Raw genomic sequence first — 20,649 nt, 5'->3', positions numbered from 1 at the left:
ATATTAACAGAATTCCCAGAAAGAAAAAAATTGAAGACAAACTACTTGAGAAAATGACAATCATTTTCCAGAACTGAGGAAAGATCAAAGATCTTGGATGAAAATGTCTGGAATACAACCTGGCATAGAGTAGACTCCCAATAAGTAGCTAACTGTTGAATGAGAGAAGGACGGAATGAATATGAATCCAAGTGCAAACAAGACAGAAAAGGAACTATACCCAGACACACTACAGACTGAAAAATATAAACAAAAATTTCAAAATCTAGAGAGGAACTGCAGGTCACACACACAGGAAAAGAAATAAAGCTGACATCAGAACCTGCAAAAAGCAACAGCAGAGATGAGAAAATAATGTAGAAATATTTCAAAATGTACAGGGAAAAGAATTTTGAACCAAAAATCTTTAATCAAACTAAGCTATCATTTAAAAGTGAGGGTTAACAAATCATACTTTCAGGCATAAAAAGGTCTTAGAATGTATATATACAAAACCCTGTTTGAAAATTGTTTTTTTTAAGTAGGCTCTTAACTGAAATAAATCTATGAGAACACTAGGTGATATACGGTAATTGCATTCATGTTCAGTCACTAAGGGCTTCCCTGGTGGCTCAGAGGTTAAAGCATCTGCCTGCAATGTGGGAGACCTGGGTTAGATCCCTGGGTTGGGAAGATCCCCTGGAGAAGGAAATGGCAACCCACTCCAGTATTCTTGCCTGGAGAATCCCATAGACGGAGGAGCTTGGTGGGCGTCAGTCCTCGGGGTCGCAAAGAGTCGGACACGACTGAGTGACTTCACTTTCACTTTTCAGTCACTAAGTCACGTCTGACTCTTTGCGATCCCAGGGACTGTAGTTCACCAGGCTCCTTTGTCCATGGAGTTTTCCAGTTAATACCAAAATGGGTAGTCCTTTTCTACTCCAAGCAATCTTCCCGACCCAGGGATCGAACCCATGTCTCCTGCATCAGCGGGCACATTCTGTACCAGTGAGCCACCTGGGAAGCCCTTATATGGGAATTAATTATTTGTTAGGGACTTAGATTATTTGTTAGGAATAACCTAACAGATCTAGTATATCACACAAAAAGAAAAATGACAGATGGATGGATGCCTGAAGAATACCTCTACAGAACTAAAATTCTACAAAACATCAGCGTGGCTGCTGGGACCTTGTGGGGGTAGGAGGTGTAGTGGCAGAGACGAAAGGAAACTGAGAAAGTGGGTAAAGTACTTCTCTTGTCTGGAAGAAAGAAAATATATATATTTGAAAATATACATATTTAAATATATTTTAAAATATAAGATTAAGAAACTGTGGGAAATGAACAAAAATACAGTAAATAGAATGTAAATAATTTCCAATATATATTAGGAAAATTACAATAAATGAAAATGGTTTAAACTCATTAATTAAAAGATAGAGTCTCTAAGGTTGGGTAAAAATAAGACTCAGCAATATACTTTGTAAAAGAGACCCAAAAAGGATACAAAAACAGGTAACAATAAAAGGACAGGAAGAAGACACACTAGGAGATGCAACCCCAGGTTGGCAGACTCTTCTTTCAGCGCCATTCATCAACCATTCAGAGCCTTACTGATCTGCGGACAGCTCCCTGTCATTCCTGGGCCTGCGGGTTCCAGTTTTCCTTTTAGGACAGGGCTTCAATTCCTGCTTCCCAATATGCCTTTGAGTTTTTTTTTCCATTTCAAGCACCTGCTGATTCTGCTTTTTTGCTTTCAAGCTCAGATGTGTTTTTTAAATATTTTATTTTTATCTAGCTTTCCATATACATTACTGAAAAAGAAGGGAGTGTCCCCAGTCTGCCTCACAGTCCAGAAATCCCCAGAGCATACACTTAATAATGTCTTCATCTACATCATGGAATGGTAATGCTCAAATAATAAGACTACGAGAAAATGTTATCTTCACATATACAGTCTTTGGTGCATATAAAATATTCAAATACTGCCCTCTAAATTTACCAGCAATTTTACATTCAAACTAAAGAAAGTAAAGATGGAACCATATGAATGGAATGGAAATTCCTAACTTTTTGCCTGATCCAGCTTCCACTGGGCTACAGCTATGCTGAAAGTAAAAATGCTTCCTCCAAAATTGTTTTGAGAAAAAAATGTAACTAGCAAAAGACGAAATCAACAGAATTCAAATGACCCTTAAGAGTAGGGACTATCCCTGTGGTCCAGTGGTTAACATTCCATGCTTCCACTGCAGGTGGCAGTGGTTCCGTCGCTGGCTGAGGAACTAAGATGCTGTGAGGCACTGCCAAAATAAAATGGTTACTTTAAAAAATAATAATAAATAAAAGTTATGGAGCTCATCCTTTAAAAGAGAGAGACAGAGTCATTCAGTTAGGAAAGTGACTATTATTTTCTCTGTGATTTGATCTGGGAGACTTTAGTCCAAGATTCTATTCTGAGATCTACCAGACTTTTTGGTTGACCTTCATTACTTCTCAGTACTTCTGTTTCTTCTTGAAAGTAAAGTTAGGCTAGATTACACTGAAGAACGCCTATTCTTCTAAAATCCTGATTCCAGAGGTTTAGAACAATTTCACTCCATTCTACGTTTCTATGAATACAAAAATGACAGTTTAAACTACTAAACAATTTTGACATCCTTATTGCTGTGCTCCCCCATGCAAAAGGGCTTCTCTGGTAGCTGAGTCAATAAAGAATCTGCCTGCAATACAGTAGACCATCTGCAGCACAGGAGACCTGGGTTCGATCCCTGGGCTAGAAGATCCCCTGGAAAAAAGAAATGGCAATCCATTCCAGTATTCCTGCCTGGAAAATCCCATGGACAGAAGAGCCTGGCAGGCTACAGTCCATGGGATCGCAAGGGTCGGACACGACTTAGTGACTAAACCACCATTACCCATGCAAAAAAAGTAAACCATCAGACATAAATATTAAACACTTCCTATTTGCACAAAGACCAAAAGCTTAACTCCCAAACTAACAGAAAATCTTGAAGATAAATCTTAAATATGGCTGTATTTCTGGAATAAGAACTGGACCTCTCTACCATCTCAACTACTTAAACAGTTAAGAGTTTAGTTTCTGAAATGGGTTCATGCCTGCTTTATCATACCTTCCCAAAGTAAGCTGTGGGTGATTTTCACCACAATGTTTCTGGCAGCTATTTCATAACATTTCCCCCACAAGAATATGATGGTTGTGTTTCAGACCAAGAAATTAGTATCATAAAAATCACAAATTTAACCAACAGCATGAAAAAGACGAAAACCACCACATCCTTTAAAATAAACTGTCTTCAGCACTGTCCTTAAGACTATATTTTCTACAGTTCTTAAGAGATGTCTATGGTCTATCTACATTAATTTTTATAATAAACAGGTATTACTTGCATAATATACAAATGAAAAAAATTTTAAATAAGTCAACTTCCACTTGGTTTGCTCTGGAGAACTACACAGTGTTCTGGTTAGAACCCAAGGGGAAAGACTGATGAGATGGCAGGTGAGAGAAGTACCTCAGACAGAGCTAGAGGAAGAAGTAAGAGGTACTTTCTGCATTTTATGTTTTCTAATCCAGCCATTAAAATATGAAAGCAAATAAAAGATTAGGGACAGAAGCTCAATCCAGTAAAATAGGGTGCACTTTGTGTTGGTGCTGCTGTACATTATCTCCTTCAAAAATCTAAAAGTGAAAGTGAAAGTTGCTCAGTCGTGTCCGACTCTTAGTGACTCCATGGACTGTGCATGGAATTCTCCAGGCCAGAATACTGGAGTGGGGAGCCTTTCCCTTCTCCAGGGGATCTTCCCAATCCAGGGATTGAACCCAGGTCTCCTGAATTGCAGGTGGATTCTTTACAAGCTGAGCCACAAGGGAAGCCCAAGAACACTGGTATGGGTAGCCTGTCCCTTCTCCAGGGGATCTTCCCAACCCAGGGATCGAACCCAGGTCTCCTGCGTTGCAGGCAGAATCTTTACCAACTGAGCTATCAGGGAAGCCCTAAAGCACAGCATTAATTTAGAAGACTGTATCAAGTAAATGCGTTGTAAATAGTCAATTTAGTTTAGCTCTGTGTATTACCTTCAAAATTCCACAAAGGTAAACCAGAGGTATAAAAGAGAGCAGCACTTAGACAGGCAAATTGCTTGAAATATAAACAACCAAGCAAGGGTTCATGCTTGCTTTATCGTATCTTCCCAAAGTAAGCCATGGTTGATTTTTAGCACAATGTTTTCTGGCAGCTATTCCATAACATTTTCCCACAAGAAAATGATGATTGTATTCCAGACCAAGAAATTACACCCGCCCACAGAGAGCAGGCCACAGGGAAGGACAGCAAGAACTGAAGCACAGCAGGGGAGACAAAGAGGCTAAACAGAGGAGGAAGGGATCGACATGAAGCACCTCGTCACTGTGTCGTTTGATCTTTATGACGACAAAAGCCGACTTAAGGCTTTAAAAAAGTCAGTGACGCAATTTGAGTAGCGTGTTTAAAAGGGCCGTTGAGGGGAAAAAAGGGGCCACTGGTGAAACTCTGGAAGAAAGACTAAAGAGGAATAACAGGAAAGACATGGAGACCACTTCAAGTATGACAACCAGATTGTGAGATGGGAATAACAGTCCACAAGAGCAAGCAGGCTAGAATGACACCAGCAACAAGAAGCAGAAATGCTTTGAAAATACTTAAAAAAAAAACCAATTATCCATTGTATTTGTCTCCCAATAGAAATGACCGAACAATATCTCAATTGTTTTAAAACATAAAGTTCCCATTACTTCATTAGATAATATTTACAAAAGAGAATGTAAAAATATTTTTTGGCATTGTCAACAGTGGATCATAAAGGATCACATTCTAACAATACAGTTAGAATTTTTAAAGAAAAGTAATACAGGCAGTTGGATTTAGAATGATCTACTTGCCCTCAATATCTAAGCATATTTACATATAAATTTATTTCCAGAACTGTAAAGGTCAATATACAAAATACTCATCTGCAATGGAGAGTTGACATAAATGACTTCTAAGAGTCTAAAAGTGCGTTGCTGGGGTTACTGACCTCTTTCTGGCCCGACAGGGCTCTAAATGTGTGACTTCCATAGGCCAGCAGAGGGCTGCAACAGCCCAGAGAAAACGGTCAGGCAGCTTTGCTTGCATCTCTGGCACTGAGTGGTGGAAAATTTACAATACTGAAAGTAGAGATCTAATAACCATGACGTACTCATTCCACTATCAACAGACTCTAAAAGGGGGCAAAGACCAATCCCCCAGATCCTGAAAACTAGCAACACTCACCATTAAGCATTCTGCCACCAGCTCCTTTCACTTATTGCAAAATAGTAAAGTATTTGGAAGCAGAACAAAATCTCACTAATGTAGGGTAATTAGAAGGGAAAAAAGCCAATCAAAATGAGTTAGCAATTTACACCTCCTTCCAGACCACTGCTCCACACTACTGCTACACGACTAACCTTCCTAAAATGATTTCGTGAGATTACTCTCACATCTACTTTGCCAATCTTTTCTGCATATAGTACAATGTTGAAATCTTTACTCTGCCTACATTTAAAGGTAGATTTCTACCTCGTGTATATAGGTAATCATTTTCAGCTCCACTAGTCAGCCCACCCATACTGTTATATACAATACACAAAAGAGCTGAAATGGAAAATGTCACCGTGGTGAACCCTGGACAAAGAAAGAAATTTACACAGGTCTAGGGAAAGGGTCGGAGAAGGCAATGGCACCCCACTCCAGTACTCTTGCCTCGAAAATCCCATGGACGGAGGAGCCTGGTAGGCTGCAGTCCATGGGGTTGATAGGAGTCGCAGACGACTGAGTGACTTCACTTTCACTTTTCACTTTCATGCATTGGAGAAGGAAATGGCAACCCACTCCAGTGTTCTTGCCTGGAGAATCCCAGGGACGGGGGAGCCTGGTGGGCTGCCGTCTCTGGGGTCGCACAGAGTCGGACAGGACTGAAGTGACTTAGCAGTAGCAGCAGGGAAAGGGTAGAGCCACTGCTGGAAAAAGTTTGCACAAAGAGGGAGATAGGACTTCGCTGGGGGAAGAAAGGATATGGCTCAGGCAAAGATATACAGGGGCCTTCAACTAAACTTGTAAATGTTTAATTCCTAAGGCTGCAGACAGGTGCCATATGCACACTATGCTATTTTCTGTACCTTTTAAATTATCTGAAATATGTGAAAATAAAAAACATTTTTGGTATTTTAACTTCACCCCTCAAAAGACAAGTAACTCTTGATCTGCTCAAGAGATCAGGCCTCTGGTCCATTCTCAGTACTATTCACCCTTTAATTCTGAATACACTCTAACTCATTTTTACAGCTTTCTTTAAAAATGATAGGTACATATTTTAGCCTTAAATGAAAGGAAAGGACTTTTAACTGTTTAGATAATTGCATATAGTTTGAATAGTGGCACATAAAAAAATAAAGAGATTTGAAATAATAGGCATGGCATAAAAACCTAGAATAGTTTTTACGATAATCACAGCTTCTGCAATATAAGCCTGAAATCCTGAAAATCATCTTTATCTACACCCAAAATCTCTATGTGTTAGAGGTAGTTGAAGTCAGTACCCCTCTCAAGAGAGCAACACTTATGAAAGTATTATTTCTCATCTACATACCACACCATTCCCACCCTGACCCAACCAATAACGTGGGTGATTAACACTACTTCAATTATAGCCAAAGTTGTAGCTTCCACACAACTTCACACCAGGGCTGAATTGTCTGGGCCTTCTTTTAGTCCTGATCTACCACCTCTGTGTCCTGCACACTCTCCGACATAAATCCACTTAAAATACTACCCACAAGAATTCAGGACAACTGCCAACTTTAAAGGAAGTATAACCTATAAAAATACCAAATGGCTGTATTATACACCTGAAACTAACATGACTGATACTATATATCAACTAGACAGCAATAAAACAACAATTCAGGGTAACTGCATATGAGTCATTTAAAAGGTGCTCTAAGTTGACTTAGGATAATAGTATGCATGATTGGTAGTTCTTTTTTGTCAGGTCATTTTAGGACATACACTGCTTTCCTGTCCAAGGATGCTGAGGAAGAGTAACGAGGAATGTGGTACAGAGGGAACAAAGCACAGTGAATTCCCTGCAGTCTAACAGCATTAAGTATGTGACATGAAAAGGGTGGTATGGTGGGAACTCCAACCCCAATGGCAAAGAGTATATGTCTATTTGGTTTCATTTTTAAAATAAAGCATTTCCTGAAATATAACAATGTAAATATTATGAACTGGGGGTAAAAAAGCAAATCTCACTGATGATGCCCATATTAAATAGCTTTATCTATAAGAAGAAATATCCTTTAAGTCTAAAAACATAAATTTAGGACTATTTAAGAATGTAACAGTTCTACATCAAAAACTGAACTTAAATTTCCAACTCAGTGATTCTTCATCTTTTTTGGACAGACCCATCTCAAAGCCTGAAAGCCATAGGACCTTCCACTAAAAAATCTGCAATGTAACTTCCAGATGTTTACAGAGCCTCTCTGTAATTATGGATCCTTGTTTTAAGTAATTATCTCTTCCAGCTAGATTTTAAGCTCCATACAAGCATAAACTGTCTTCTTCAGATATATGCTTAGCAATGGTACCTAAAACCTTAATATCTAAGCACTTTTTCAATGATCTTCTTATCTGCTATATGAATTCTATACAACCTCTTGAATTATTTTCCAAGAAAACCTGTGTTATATTATTCCCCATATTGGAAATTTGTTTTTATCAAGCCCCTCTTCCTCGCAATCACAACCTTTTTCATCTGCTACCCATTTTCTTTCCTTTAGTCCCAATTCATCCTCTTACACCAGTCAGGCCATTCACCTGACATTAGCACTGGGGTGATCCCTTAGAATGTGATGGAATCTGGGGTACAACAGTGAACAAGACAGACACAATCCATGTCCTTGAGGGCTCACTGTGTTCCATTCTACACCAACTAGAAAGCATTTGCATGATTAAAGAACACTGTCCCCTATTTCACATATTCAGTGTAAATTCTAAAAAAAACAAAACACTACAGCAAAGATCATATTAAAATATTCAGCGTAAATTCTTAAAAAAAAAAAAACACTACAGAAAAATATCAGTGAAGATCATATTAAATTCCTGCCTCAACAACGCTAAACGCAATACTGTTCATAAAAACATTTATTTAAAATTTGTTGGGTCTTCCTTGGTGGTCCAGTGCTTAAGAATCTGCCTTCCAATGCAGGGGATACAGGTTCCATCCCTGGTTGGGGAACTAAGATCCCACACGAGGCAGGGCAACTAAGCCCATGTGCCACAACTAAGACCCGACACAGCCAAAACAAACAAATATAAAAAAATAAAAGGTGTTAATTAAGCATGCACTGTTTAAAACCTTGATTATATCCATAATACTTGCTCACTGTGGCAAAGCTTGAAAATACAGAAAAATAAATTCATATTCAATATCCAGAGATAGTCTGTCACATTGTCAAACTGAATCATTCAAGAACTTTCCTTGTAAAAATTCATAATACAAAATAATTATTTTCCCCACAAAGGCTCAAATGTTATATATCATTTCATCTTTTTTTTCTCTTAATAATATCAACTTCTTTGAAGGTATAATTTTTTAAAGGAGCAAGACAATCACTGATTTAAACTCATCTGTACAATGAAAACAAACTTCAAAAGGGCATGTGAACAGAAGGGAAAAAAGTAGAAGCAATAACAGATATTATTTTCTTGGGCTCCAAAATCACTGCAGACAGTGAGTGCAGCCATGAAATTAAAAGACGCTTCCTCTTTGGAAGGAGCAAGACAGTGTATTAAGAAGTAAATACATCACTTTGCCAACAAAGGTCTAGACTCAAAGCTATGTTTTTTCCAGTAGTCACGAATGGATGTGACAGTCGGACCATAAAGAGGGCTGAGCACCGAAGAATTGATGCTTTTGAATTGTGGTGCTGGAGAAGACTCTTGAGAGTTCCTTGGACTCCAAGATCAAACCAGTCAATCCTAAAGGAAATCAACACTAAATATCCATTGGAAGGACTGATGCTGAAGCATCTTTGGCCACCTGATGCAAAAAACTGATGCATAGGGAAAGACCCTGATGCTGGGAAAGATTGAGGGCAGAAGGAGAAGGCAGAGACAGAGAATGAGATGGTCAGATGGTTAGACAGACTCAGTGGACATGACTCACCAAATTCTAGTCAACAGTGAAGGACAGAGGAACCTAGAGTGCAGCAGTCCATGGGGTCACAAAGAGCTGGACATGACCTACCAACTTTCAATAACAACAGAGTGATTGAGAATTTATGAGGACAGCCCATTATCAGTCACAGGATGTTTGTAACTATACCTCTGACCAAGGGATATGAAGTATCAATTCACAGAAGAGAAAGGGCAAATGATTATTTCTCCATGTTATTAGCTAATGATCAAATTCCTGTAGCTAAAACCAAATCCATTCACACCACATTTAAAGATGAAAGTCTTGGATAACAAGAAAGCGGTTAGATAATTTAAATGGAAGGACACAAATATTAATGTTAACCAACAACAGATAGGGACAGATTTATTTTCACTGGATATTGCAAAGCTGCTGAACAATAGCACCTGAAGGGGGAGGAGGAGCTAAGGAGGGGGAAAGTGTACTGGAAAGGAACAGTGAGTGAGCCCCTTTGCTGTTACACATTCCTGTTTACTTTCAATAGTGTGAGGACTAATAGAAGGTAAAGAAGTATTTTTTGGTCCTGTTTGACTGCAGCCTAAAGAGAACACTCATCTTCATTCTTGAGATGTTTTTATGAACCCTGTAAGACAGGGATAATTTCTGAAGGGTGAATAACCACTGCTGGGTGATCACCTCAACTAAAAATCTGCAAACAGATGACGTGATCCTCTACATAGAAAACCCTAAAGACTCCACCAGAAAATTAGTAGAGCTAATCAATGAATATAGTAAAGTTGCAGGATATAAAATCAACACACAGAAATCCCTTGCATTCCTATACACTAATAATGAGAAAAGAGAAAAATTAAGGAAACAATTCCATTCACCATTGCAACGAAAAGAATAAAATACTTAGGACTATACCTACCTAAAGAAACTAAAGACCAATATATAGAAAACTATAATACATTGGTGAAAGAAATCAAAGAGGACACTAATAGATGGAGAAATATACCGTGTTATGGATTGGAAGAATCAATATAGTGAAAATGAGTATACTACCCAAAGCAATCTATAGATTCTATGCAATCCCTATCAAGCTACCAACAGTATTTTTCACAGAGCTAGAACAAATAATTTCACAATTTGTATGGAAATACAAAAACCTCGAATAGCCAAAACAATCTTGAGAAAGAAGAATGGAACTGGAGGAATCAACCTGCCTGACTTCAGGCTCTACTACAAAGCCACAGTCATCAAGACCGTATGGTACTGGCACAAGGACAGAAATATAGATCAATGGAACAAAACAGAAAGCCCAGAGATAAATCCACGCACCTATGGACACCTTATCTTTGACAAAGGAGGCAAGAATATACAATGGAGAAAAGACAATCTCTTTAACAAGTGGTGCTGGGAAAACTGGTCAACCACTTGTAAAAAGAATGAAACTAGAACACTTTCTAACACCATACACAAAAGTAAACTCAAAATGGATTAAAGATCTAAATGTAAGACCATAAACTATAAAACTCCTAGAGGAGAATGTAGGCAAAACACTCTCCGACATAAATCACACCAGGATCTTCTATGACCCACCTCCCAGAATATTGGAAATAAAAGCAAAAATAAACGGGACCCAATCAAAATTAAAAGCTTCTGCACAACAAAGGAAACTATAAGCAAGATGAAAAGACAGCCTTCAGAATGGGAGAAAATAATAGCAAATGAAGCAACTGATGAACAACTAATCTCAAAAATATACAAGCAACTCCTGCAGCTCAATTCCAGAAAAATAAACGACCCAATCAAAAACTGGGCCAAAGAACTAAACAGACATTTCTTCAAAGAAGATATACAGATGGCTAACAAACACATGAAAAGATGCTCAACATCACTCATTATCAGAGAAATGCAAATCAAAACCACAATGAGGTACCATTTCACGCCAGTCAGAATGGCTGCGATCCAAAAGTCTACAAGCAATAAATGCTGGAGAGGGGGTGGAGAAAAGAGAACCCTATTACACTGTTGGTGGGAATGCAAACTAGTATAGCCACTATGGAGAAGTGTGTGGAGATTCCTTAAAAAAAAAACTGGAAATAGAACTGCCATATGACCCAGCAATCCCACTGCTGGGCATACACACTGAGGAAACCAGAATTGAAAGAGACACGTGTACCCCAAAGTTATCGCAGCACTGTTTATAATAGCCAGGACATGGAAGCAACCTAGATGTCCATCAGCAGATGAATGGATAAGAAAGCTGTGGTAAATATACACAATGGAGTATTACTCAGTCATTAAAAAGAATACATTTGAATCAGTTCTAACAAGGTGGATGAAACTGGAGCCTATTATACAGAGTGAAGTAAGCCAGAAAGAAAAACACCAATACAGTATACTAACGCATATATATGGAATTTAGAAAGATGGTAACGATAACCCTGTATGCAAGACAGCAAAAGAGACACAGATGTATAGAACAGTCTTTCGGACTCTGTGGGAGAGGGCGAGGGTGGGATGATTTGGGAGAATGGCGTTGAAACATGTATAATATCATATGTGAAACAAATCACCAGTTCAGGTTCGATGCATAATACAGGATGCTTGGGGCTGGTGCACTAGGATGACCCAGATGGATGGTATGGGGAGGGAGGTGGAAGGGGGGTTCAGGATGGGGAACACGTGTACACCCATGGCGGATTCATGTTGATGTATGGCAAAACCTATACAATATTGTAAAGTAATTAGCCTCCAATTAAAATAAATAAATTTATATTTTAAAAATAAAAATTAAAAAATAAATAAAAATCTTCAAACAAATTGGACTGATCTTAAAAAAAAAATTAGGCTTCCCTAGTGGCTCAGACAGTAAAGAATCTGCCTGCAATGTGGGAGACCCAGGTTCGATCCCTGGGTCGAAAAGATCCCCTGGAGAAGGAAATGGTGACTCACTGCAGTATTCTTGCTGGAGAATCCCAAGGACAGGGGAGCCTGGCAGGCTACAGTCCACGGGATTGCAGAGTCGGACACGACTGAGCAACTAACACTTTCACAAACTTTAAGAAAAAATAATTCTCAAAATAATACATGAACATTTATATAACATAAATTTCAAGTTAGTTCTTGAGTAATAGTGTCTGGAGTTGGAGATATTCCAGTGACAACTTTCTGAAGTCTTTTTCGTAACTGCTGCTGCTAAGTCGCTTCAGTCGTGTCCAACTCTGTGCGACCCCAGAGACAGCAGCCCACTAGGCTCCCCCGTCCCTGGGATTCTCCAGGCAAGAACACTGGAGTGGGTTGCCATTTCCTTCTCCAAAGCATGAAAGTGAAAAGTAAAAGTGAAGTCAAGACTCTTAGCGACCCCATGGACTGCAGCCTACCAGGCTCCTCCGTCCATGGGATTTTCCAGGCAAGAGTACTGGAGTGGGTTGCCATTGCCTTCTCCATTTTCATAACTAGATATATAAAATTACTCTCATCATATATTAAAATAACACATGTGAAAGTAACAGTACAAAAGCGCAATAAAAGTTCTTTTCTTTGATCAACAAGTAACTTCCAAATAGTCAAAATTAAACTCTGGTAAAAAGGACTTATTTTAACTTAGAGGTTGCAAGAGTTTAGTACACAATATGAGAATATAAACCAAAGCTTTATTCCTCGTTACAATATTTTTGGGCAAATTATGGTAGGAAATATTTTATAAATTAAAAATATTCTCAACTACCTGGCATCATTAACCACCATCACTGATTAGTAAATTGCTATAAAGAATGTTTTTAGTATTTACTTCTACCCTGTTCGTTAAAGCTTCAGAAGTGGTAGAACAGAAAGGAAAGAAAGCTGTGTACAATGTGGCTTTGGTAGAAGAGAAAATAAAAGTAGGTGCCTCTTTCCTCTTCCTTTAGATTTGCTAATACTTCTCTTTCATAAAGCAGTCTAGCATTACTCCAGAAAATTTTAACCTGGATCCTATCCATGGTTCAATATCATCAGATTAGCAGACATTTTGATGATCTCAAGAATAGTGAAATTCAAGAGATCTGACGTAAAAATACTTCATAAACTACTGAGGATATAATTTTTTACATACTATTATCTTTTACCGTGAATTTATATATCTATTTCTAGGAAGAAAGACCCACGTACGCATGGTTTTAGTTTTCTAAGTCAGAATGCCAACAAAACTCCTATTTAGGAAGAACAACAGTCTGAAATGTAAGAAGCTACAGGACTCTCACAACACTTTTAAGCAATAAGGGAGTTTAAGAATATGGTATTTAATCACTAATATTTGTGGTATTTTCCCCAATTGTGGCCCAAATGCAAACTGATACGCAGAAGTGTAAGCAACTACATATTTCGAAACAATTTTAGTGCAATAAACAAATATTAAGCGATCAGCCAAAGAGACACAATTTTTAAATGCCAAAGAAATGATTGTGTAACTTAGCTTCATAATTTATCTTTTTTTTTAACCTCAACTTGGAAGTATTTCTGTGGAGGGTTCCACTTCTAACCTAGACAACTCCTATTTACCCTTTCTGACTCTATTCCTTTATAAAAGTCCTAAATGAGTCTGGTTAGTTATCTTTCTCCTTCACTCTTTTGTTTTAAGTATGTTTCTTTATGATCTGAAAGGATACATGCACCTCAATATTCATTTGCAACACTGTTTACAAAGTCAAGACATGGAAGCAACCTAAATGCCCACTGACAGAGGAATGGATGAAGAAGCCATGATACAGATACTTAATGAAATATTACTCATTAATAATAAGTAAAGAGAGTAAAATAATGCCATTTACAGGAACATGGATGGACCTAGAGAGTGTCATATTGAAGCAAGTCAAAGGAGGAGGAGTACCATATGACAGCCCTTACACGTGGAATCTAAAAAGAAATGATGCAAACGAACTTACGAAACAGAGACAGAGCATGAACTTATGGCTGCTGGGCTGAAGGGACAGTTAGGGAGTTTGGGATGGACATGTATATACTGCTATATTTAAAATGGATAACCAACAAGAACCTACTGCTGCTCAATGCTATGCGACAGCCTGGATGGGAGGGGAGTTTGAGGCAGAATGGGTACATGTATATGAATGGCTGAGTCCCAGTTCACCTGAAACCATCACAACATTGTTAATCAGCTATACCCCCAGTACAAAATAAAGAGCTTAAAAAAAATAAAGTATATTCCCTTTTAACAATGAACATTAATATCAAGGTGGAGTCTGTTAGAACAGTTCTTAAAAAGCTGTTAACAACTGTAGTCCTTCGGTAGCTGGTGAGACTAATTTGCTTCTGACAACTAATGTAAAAAAAAAAAAAAAAGACAACTATATCAACATCTCATGAAAAGGCTTGCTGGCCTACCTTCCACAATTCTTTGTGAAGGTAGAATGCTGGCTCCACAAATTTTTCACAAAGTCAGAAACTTAAGAAACACTGCCTTAAAACTTCTCAAAATCAGCTAAGCACTCTTAATTAGAGGTAGAAAAGAGAAATGGTTAAGAATGAGGACAGCACAGTCTGTCACTTTTTTGGGTCTGTGAATATCTGCACACCACATAACAGTTCAAAGCCTCATTTTTCTCAGCCGTAGTATCTGTTTTACGGGTTTGTTATGAAAATTATCTGAAATAGTTCACTTAAAAACTGAAGATTCTAAATGCTCAACAATGTTTATCATAACCTTTAGATTCAAAGTTACAAATAATCCATGTAACGCCATTACACTACAGTACTGATGTTCTGACTCTCAGTATTATCAATGTAAAGCACTAAAAGGAAAGGTCTCTAAACCTAACAGCAAAAGTCAACACTTAGTCCTAACATTCCTACAGGGTATATTTTATTTTAGATCTACAAGATAACCTTAACATGAACTACTCAAAAGCTGAGTTTACAAAGGAAATTACATCTCCTGTTGTTATATATCTCGAAACTAGCAAAAAATTAACATTGTTACTAAGATACTTTAACTGTTACTTTTTAAAAGTCACTGTCTGTTAAAGAAACAGACTGTGCATGCATGAGTGTATATGAGAATGTTTTCAAATGCTATATGAAGAAACTTCATATTCTCCAGAGGAAGTCAGACTCTAACAACCACAATATTTAAAATGTTCATAAGAGGCTTTACTAAGATTAGAACTAAGCAGGGATCAGAAAATGTATCTACAGGGAGTTATAATCTGTAAAACAGCAGGTGCTCAAAACACGGAAGGTAAGACTAAGCAAAAACCTAGGGATCTAGACACCTCAGATAATACAGTAGAGAACTGTTATTCTAAAAATATCACCACTTTTTATATGCATAAAAGCTTATACAATATAATGTGCTTTCCATATATAATCATATTGGGCCATCAAAAATGCTGTAAATTATGTAACAAAAGGTTTTGTTTTGTTGCAAATTACAAATGCAAGGCTCTGAAAATTAATATGATTTGTCAAAAACCAGTTAGGAAGTGACAAATCAAGAATTTAAACCCCAGTCCTCTCACTTATATTTCCCCTGTTCTTTCCACTATTCCATAAAGCTACTTCTTAAAAGAAAGCAGCAAATTAGCACCTTCACAAAAAGAAATCTCTAGGCCAAACCACAGACATTTAATTATTAGCTGTGCTGAGTTGGGGAAGTCATTTCCCCTTATCAGGCCTTTATTTTTTCATCTGTAAAGTGAGGTAAACGGATTAGAAAATTTGAAGTCCCTTCCAGTTCTAAGGATAAATCTCTAGACTGTACCCTTTAAGAGTACCAGCATTTTACAAATACATGTTGATGTCAGCTTTAGCAATGAGTTCCAAGTCAGAAAGTGGTGTCATTAGCTATTAAGCAACGTATGGCAATTACTGGATAAATTCTTCACACCCATCTGATAGATGCTGCTTCAGTAGCATCAAGTTTATATACAGAAAGCTGTCTAAATCTTTTCTAGACTACAATGGAAATTAAATATCACTAATCATTCTCTCTTTAGACTGAAACCATGCTCGTGCTGCGATTCATGGGGTCGCAGAGTCGGACACGACTGAGCGACTGATCTGATCTGATCTGATGCTCTTAAAATATAAGAATGGTTTAAAGAAAATTTAACCACTAGTCAACTAGTACCAAAAAACTGAAAATTTTTTAAATTATTTTTATTCCCTAGAATAAAAACCTCTTTTCCAATGAAGAGTTTTCCAAATATCCCTCAAAGAGTATCAGGTACATGTTTCAGCAACTTCTATACCGAAAAAAAAAAAGTAATATACAAGCATTTTGATAAAAACATCTTCCATTTAAATTCATTCCACCAGTTAGGTACTTATCGCCAAACAAAATTCAAGCTTTTCTCCCCTTCACATTATCAGGGAACTAAAGTCAAAGACTGCACAACATACTTCCACCTATTAAGTTCTTTCCTCATCTAAGTATTTTTTTCTTACTCTTCCTCAGTCTTCATGGAATACACACCCATGGGATTTCCACTTTCCCAGCTTTGCCTGTTCATAAAACCATCTTAACAACAACTATGGAAACCAGAGCGCTTATGACCATTATAGGCCTCTTTCTCTTTTCCTTTCATGACTACTAATTAGGTTTTACTTCATTTTAACACCTTGTCTGTCCTTAAAATAGAATACATATCTTGAATAGTTAATCTTGACCCTACTTACTCAACCGTTCGCAGACCTTTAGAAATTGTTAGAGCTTGTGTTAACTATAAAAAATTTTTTAGTAAACCTTCCCCCTCTTGCCTAGGAAACATTTCAAATGTTTACAGGTTTTTGCGTTTAGCCCAAATTAAAGACTTTCCCCAACAAGCTTAGTTAATATAACGACTTGATCTTACACAGTCGGCACTATCTCATTTTGTTTTTTAAGCCTCTTGGCACCAATATAGCGTATGTTCTGCCAGTTCTGAGCTAATCTCCAGGAAAGCCTTTGTATAACGATTGAAGAAACTGAAACAGATCAGTGCCCAAGATTTTTAAGAGCCTACACGAGCATATGTTTTTAATCAGCAGTCAATTTATTTTAAAATAGCTATTTCACCAGTTTGCCTTCTTCCATAATTCACATAAACCGTTTTAAAATAAAAAAGGACACACGACTGAGAACACAGGTTCAGGTCAACTTCAGGATCAGAGGATTTTCCGAAGCGTTGCGGATGCCGGGGTCTGAATCCCCGGCATCGGGTTGGCCGCGGGCGTCCGGTGGACACCACACTCTCGACCACTACGTCGCTTGAAGCGTTCCCCACGGCTTCAACGGGTTTAAAAGTGTCAACTTCCCGTCCCAAACTGTTTCTTACTGTTATTATTAAAACAGCTGTCAGCTGGGCTCCGGTGACCTCTTTGTACAACCGTTTATTCAACGCTTTGGGATCCTCGAGGATGCGTCACGGCGGGTTACCCTCGAACGAGCTCCGAGAGCCCGGCGGCCCGCGGGTCCGCGAGCGCCGGCCCCGCTCACCCGCGCCGCCCTCCCGGCCTCATTCGGTCCCCGCGGCTCAGACTAGGCGCGCCCCCGCTCCGCCCCGCCCCGCTCCGCTCCGCTCCGGCGGCGCCCCCGGCCGCGCACACCCGCTCCCCGCCCGCCCGCTCGCACACGCGCCGCGGCCCCGCCATGTTCCGGGAGCGGCGCGGCCGCCCGCCCGGCCCCCGCCCCCCCCGGTCCCCGCCCGGCGGCTCCCGCCGCGCCCCGGCCCCGGCGCTCCCGGCGGGCGGCCCGTCCTGTCAGCGCGGCGGGGCGGGGCGCGTCCTTACCTCGTTCTGGGGAGGGGACGGGAGCGGGCGCGACTGAGGGGCTCCTCCCGGGCGCCGGGGCCGGGGCTCGAAACCGCGCCCCTCCTTCCTCCTCGCCTGTCGCCACGCCCCCCTCGCCCGCACGGACCCCAGGCACGGCCGGCGCGGGAGGGTCTACCCCCGGGACGAAGGCCTCGGCGCCGCCGTCGCTGTCGTGCTCTCCGCCACCGCCGCCGCAACCGCCGCGAACGCCGCCGAGGCCGGGCTCGAAAACATCTCCGGTCTCCGCCGTCCCTCACCACAGCCTGCTCGCTCCCAGGACGGCGCCGCCCGGCGATTGGCCGCGGCGCGGGCACGTGACGCGCGGGCACGGGACGGGCAGGGCAGCGTGAGCGCCCCGCCCCCGGCCCGCCGCCCCTTCCGTCCGCCCGCCCCGCCCGCGGCCCGCCGCTCTAGAGGCGCCGGGAGAAGCTTCCCGAGCCGGGGGCGGGGGCCGGGGCGTACCAAGTGGACGCAGGGCAGTGGGGTCGGCGGGAGCCCCACGTCGCCGTCTCCCCTCCGCCGGCTCCGACCCCAGAAGGCAGGGGCTGAGAGAGCGAGGGAGTAGCGCAGGCGCCGCCTCGCCTTGTGCAGTGGCCACCACCGTGGCTTGACTGGAAACTTCTGGAAATGGCGGCGGCGACGAGGAAGAAGAGGCTCTGTCTACGTAGGGTATTCACACGTTATTTTTTGCGGGGGCGGGCGGACGAGTTTGCCAGCTGGGACCCGGGAGACCGACGCTGCGCCCCGGGCTGGAGGCGGAGGCGGGTGTCCGCCCGGCCGGCGGCGCGCGGTGGGCCCGGGGCGTCCGGAGAGGCGGGCGCCCGCTTCCGCGCACTGCGCCTGCGCGCCGTCCGGCCGCACCTGCGGGATCCCGGGGACCCGCGGGGCCGCGACGCGCCCTCACCTGCGCCAGGTGGGCCCGGGCCCGTCCCGAAAGCACATCCACGTGCACCTGCCCCCAGGCCCGCACGCACTGTGCAGTACGCCCTCTCCCAGTCACACGTTCGGATAACCTTTTTAGACAAATTTCGGTGCATTTTCCCCCAACCGCTCGGGGCACTGCCAGCTGGAGCACTGCGCAAAGGAAAAGTCACCGCCTCGGCAGCCCCGCTGCTGGCAGTCTGACTTCCTCTGGAGGTTAATCCGCGACAGTTTGTACTTGCCCTTATTTAACCACCGAAGGGATTACATAATCGGAGGGAAACCATTTTATTCTGAGTTGCTTCTGGTGGCTTTTTATTTACAAGGAGGTTAATCCGCGACAATTTGTGCATGCCTTTATCTAACCATCAGAGGGCCCTCATCGTTGTGGCCTCTAAACTACAGCACGGGTTTGTGACTTAGTGAAGTTACGAGTTTGTCATTAATCAGCAGATGAGATATTTCAGACAGAGAAAGCTACATCCCAGTATTTAATTATATAAAGCATAAACTTGCATTAAAGATCACTATTTTTTCCTTTCCTACATTTCTCCCATCTTTAAATACATCAGGTTCAATATGAGTAGTAAGAGTGCACCTTGTGGCTAGAAGTGGAACACTGTTACATTAATTTGCATATTTATGGCATGAAGTAACAAATCCACTAAAAATTTATAACCAACTCGTCTGACTTCTCAAGTGGTTGAGTTGGTTCTCATTTAACTCAATGTAATGACAAAAGCAATAACTTTCTACAGCAGTACAAGCCTCAGTTAAAAACTGAAAGCAAATCTTGAATTTGCTGAAATCAGTTAACCATAATTTATGGCAATAACTACATGCACAGCCTTGTTACTTAAAAATCAGATTACGTGGGTGATTGTGATCCAAGGCATTGTACTATGACTAAGGACACTATCTGTACAAAGTTCATTGTAGAAGTTTGTAAAATTTCTACAACTTGCAAAAAAATTTTAATTTAAACTCCTTTTAAGATTACATGTGACACATTATAAATCAGCCACAGTTACTGGAAAGGTTCAAATGAAACTTATGAAGGGAAGAGGAGCTAATTTTCCTTTTTAATGTGAAACTAGAAGTACATATCAAGAAGGTAATTCTTATTATGGATATAATAGGATAGAGGCCTGAAAAGAAGCTGGAGCTAGTTGACTATGTTGCTAAGGCTCTTCATTGTAGAGCCCTTTGATTAGTTCAAATGTCTTCAGCAAGTGGGCAAAATGTTTTTTTAATAGCACCAGGAGGTCAAGGATCCCAAGCAATAAACATCACTCTTAGCCAAGGTTAAGTTTTATCACACTTATTTAGGATTATTACTACCACTTAAAATGTGCATATGTGGTATGTGAAATAGAAGCCATCTGCAAAATTTACTTTCTTTCCAACTTACTTCTTACCGTTAGAATCAACTACTGTTATGTTTTCTACATGCAGTTCAGTTAGATCATTCAAAAAATCCTGCCGTATTTCAGGAAGGTAAATTAATAAAAAATACAATCTCAGTCATGGCTTACCATATTGACAGTCTATACAGATATAATGCTTGGGCAGTGAATACCCATATGATTGTCACTTGCTGTAGGATTTAGTAGGACAGTCACTCTGTCCACTTACAGCAAGTACTTCTGAGGAACTGGTAGCCTTCCCTAGCAACATTCAGCAGCCACTCCAAAAACCACCAGAAAAGCCAGGTATGAGAATTTTTGCCCA

The 20,649-nt window shown here is 40.7% G+C and overlaps 1 protein-coding gene across 8 annotated transcripts in view; it reads right to left on the bottom strand.

The window, feature by feature from the left end:
- The window catches only part of ANKRD12 (ankyrin repeat domain 12), a 99,802-nt gene extending 80,998 nt beyond the window's left edge, over positions 1-18,804 (bottom strand). For 4 of the 8 annotated variants that reach the window (XM_086373149.1, XM_086373152.1, XM_086373155.1 and 1 more), the window contains exon 1: positions 17,977-18,287. The gene's annotated coding sequence lies outside the window, so the exon portion shown is untranslated. Of the gene's footprint in view, positions 1-17,522; positions 17,760-17,976; positions 18,288-18,459 lie in introns of those variants that run through there. The other 4 variants (XM_086373151.1, XM_086373154.1, XM_086373150.1 and 1 more) reach the window with 2 other exon arrangements.
- Positions 18,805-20,649: the final 1,845 nt, after the last annotated feature.

The sequence above is a fragment of the Bos grunniens genome, chromosome 24 (assembly GCF_055505025.1).
Source record: "Bos grunniens cultivar Pamir isolate PY7600 chromosome 24, Bosgru_T2T1.0, whole genome shotgun sequence".
NCBI classification, from domain to species: domain Eukaryota; kingdom Metazoa; phylum Chordata; class Mammalia; order Artiodactyla; family Bovidae; genus Bos; species Bos grunniens.
This window is presented reverse-complemented; position numbering and strand designations above follow the sequence as displayed.